The 3,425-nt window shown below is 43.2% G+C and overlaps 1 pseudogene; it reads right to left on the minus strand.

Moving 5' to 3' along the window:
* Nucleotides 1-926: 926 nt before the first annotated feature.
* Nucleotides 927-2,242, minus strand: LOC101709533 (26S proteasome regulatory subunit 10B pseudogene; annotated as a pseudogene).
* Nucleotides 2,243-3,425: the final 1,183 nt, after the last annotated feature.

Raw genomic sequence — 3,425 nt, forward strand, 5'->3', positions numbered from 1 at the left:
GACCCAGCTATTCCCCTGCTGGGTATCTTGCCCAAAGAATTAAAAGAATCATACCACAGCCATATATATGCACCCACGTTTATAGTGGCATAGTTTGTAATAGCTAAAGCTTGGAAACACCCCAAGTGCCCATCAACTGGAAACTGGATAAAGAAGATGTGTTTTTTTAATAAAATGGAGTACTACTCAGCCATAAAGAAGGAAAAATTAGAGACATTCATAGCTAAATGGATGCATATTGAGGCCATCCTCTTAAGAGAAATAAATAGGACACACATATGTAAATACCGAATAGTTTCTCTAGTGCGAGAAACTGAAAGTGTAAATAAGGATTAAAATGATTAAAACAAATAATTGATAATTTGAAATAGGAAAAGGTCCAAAGGTGTAGGGGTGGTGGGAGGGGAAGGGGAAAGGAAAGAAGGGAGAGGAAAGGAAAAATTATGAGAAAAGAAAAAAATGGAAAGGAAGTCTTGGTAAATAGGGAAGGGTGGAGGGGGTAAAGGACGCACAGGTAATGGGGGAAAAAATAGGAACCAAGATACATCATGTACAGGTACAAACACCCAATGATAAATGTAAACGTATTGTATACCTAAAATGTACCAATAGAAGAATTTAAAAAATAAATACAATAAAGTCAACCTGTACCTATTAAGTACTTAAAACAGAAAAGAGCTGAAGAGAAAAAGTCCCCTGTGAACCGGGGCCAGAGGGGCCATCTGGTCTTTTCCCATGAAGCCTGGTTTCAAGTAGCTGAAAGCCGTGGTGCCCTTGTAGCACTGGGCCTTGCAGACTGAGCTCCCTGGTGCCTGCATCTGTCCAAGTACTGTTCACCCCCAACTCACAGTGCTTGTCTATTGAGCCCACCTCAGAAACTGAATCGAGGGAAGGCCTAGCACTCGCCTTGTTTTTTTTTTTGATGTTATTCACATACATTTTATTTATACACTTTTAATGAGTTCACTGCCAATACACACATTATTTTCCTTATTTTTACAGTAAGTCAGTATCTGTCATGCAGCCATCAAAAACCTTACAGTAAATTACACAGGTTTATAGTCCAATTTCGACTCTAGTTTCTTAGAATCAGCAACTTTTCTGACTGTTTTCATGAAGCCTTCCTGAACTACAAAATCATGATCAGCAAAAATTGCGAACATACCTGCTTCAGTACAAACATTTCTCAGGTCTGCTCCATTAAAGCCATCTGAAAGTTTCACAATTGCTTCATAATCTATTTCACCATGCTTCGTAATGGGACCTGCATGGATTTTCAATATATCTAATGGTGCTTGTTCATTTGGTAAATCAATATGTATTTTTCTATCTAATCTTCCTGGACGTAGCAATGCAGGATCCAGTGTATCTGGTCTGTTTGTAGACGTGATCATTTTAACTCTATGCAGAGTATCAAATCCATCCATCTGATAGAGTAACTCCATTAAAGTTCTCTGAATCTCTCTGTCAGATGAAGTACCCTCAGAAAGCCAACGACCACCAATAGCATCTATTTCATCCATAAAAATGATGCACGGCTGATGGTCCCTTGCATAATTAAACATTTCTCTAATCAAACGAGCACTTTGACCAATGTACTTGTCTACAATAGAACTAGATACAACCTTTAAGAAATTGCAGTCCAGCTGGCTAGCAACAGCTCGTGCTAAGAGTGTTTTTCCTGTGCCTGGTGGTCCATATAACAAACAGCCTTTTGGAGGTATTATTCCTACACGCTGGAACAATTCTGCATTTGTGAGAGGTAATTCTATAACCTCTCTTAATTCCCGAATCTGTTCTGATAGCCCGCCAATCTCAGAATAAGAAACGTTCCCAGGGTCCTCATGAGACATGTTGTAAACCAATGGATCCACCTCTCTTGGCAAATATCGCATGATAGTGAATGTAGTCATATCCAAAGCAACTCTTGTTCCTGGCTTTAGCTTACTTTTGTCAAGCTGTCGACGACAACCCACAACATATCTTGGTCCATTTGTAGCTTTAACAATGAATTTTTCTTCAGTTAATTGTTTAAGCACTTCACCCACAATCTGCCCAACACTTTGTAGGGCCTTCAGATCATTTTCAGACTTTTCATACTGCTTGGTAAGTTCTTTTAATTGTTCCCTTAACTCCTTCAGACGGCCGTCGATCTCCTTGTGCTCCAGCAGTTTCCTGCGTTAGTCCTGAAGCGCCTTATCTCTGGGGTCCGCCATGATGAGAAAGCGCCTTGTTCTTGACAAGAAGGTAACCAGGGTGAGCTCCTGGGGCCATCGACCCAAATCAGGATGGGGAGTGAATCTAGGAGCTGAGGACCCACAGAAAAAAACAATGGGAAACCTTGAAGGAAGGAGTCACAGCAGTTATCGAGCAGACAGCTCGGAGCAGACTGGCCCAGCTCCAAAGGCAGGTGGGACAAGAGGGAAGCAAAGGCTGGGAAGGGCTGAGCAGTGCTCCGCTGGCTTCCTCCCACCCCACCCAGGTCAGCTGGGCCCCAGGACAGCATCAGGCAGCCTGGGGCCCTGGGTAAAGAGGTGCAGGTGGAAACAGGTTCTGGCGGAGGACGCACCCTGCACCCCTCCCTCCGCAGCAGCAGGACAGGAGCACCGCAGTCTGAGGAGCTCGACTCTCCTTCCAGTCCCCAACAGCCCTTTCTAAGACTTTAAGAGCAAATCCTTGACCCAAGGAGTTTCCCCAGGTGACAGCAGGAAGCTGGGCAGGGGCCAGTTCCTCTGTGGTCCCTCTGGCTCTATGCCCTGAGGGTCATGGTCTCTATGACTCAGTTACCTCAGGGAAGACTGGGCTTTGCCCCTTCCCTAATGCACACAGTAGAGCTAATTAGATTTGCACACACCACCCACATTCCAAAAGCAGAATTGTTAGTACAGATGGACTATGAATTGAAGATAAGCAACAAGTATCTTCACATAGGATCAGAGGCTATTAGTAATAGGAAGCAAGTACAAGGGGGGAAGGAGAACCAGTAGAACTCATAAGTAAGCCAGGTGTGGTGGTGCACACCTGTGATCCCAGCATTCCGGAGGCTGAGGTAGGAGATCACACAATAGATAATACCTAGAATTGACATATTATTTACTGTGAACCAGGTAAATGTTCTCCGTGTATCTCATCTATGAATACATTTAGTTTCCATAGCAACCCTGGGAGGATGGTACTACAGTGGTACCTCAGTTCATGAACTTAATGCTTTCCACAATTCTGATAGCAAACTGAACTGGATGAGAACTGAATCAAATTTCCCTGTAAGGCCTGCTATGCAAGTGCAAAGACCTGAGTTCGATCCCTGGTACAAAAAAAAAAAATTTCCCTGTAAGGTCAGCATTGAACCTACCAATGGAGTTTGATTCAGATCTCCTCCAATTCTGTTTGTGAACAGAATCAGGGAAAGAATTAAGTTCATGAAC

The sequence above is a fragment of the Heterocephalus glaber genome, unplaced genomic scaffold, assembly GCF_053883595.1.
Source record: "Heterocephalus glaber isolate CG9 unplaced genomic scaffold, H.glaber_assembly_v1.0 deba00001472, whole genome shotgun sequence".
Lineage (NCBI taxonomy): Eukaryota > Metazoa > Chordata > Mammalia > Rodentia > Bathyergidae > Heterocephalus > Heterocephalus glaber.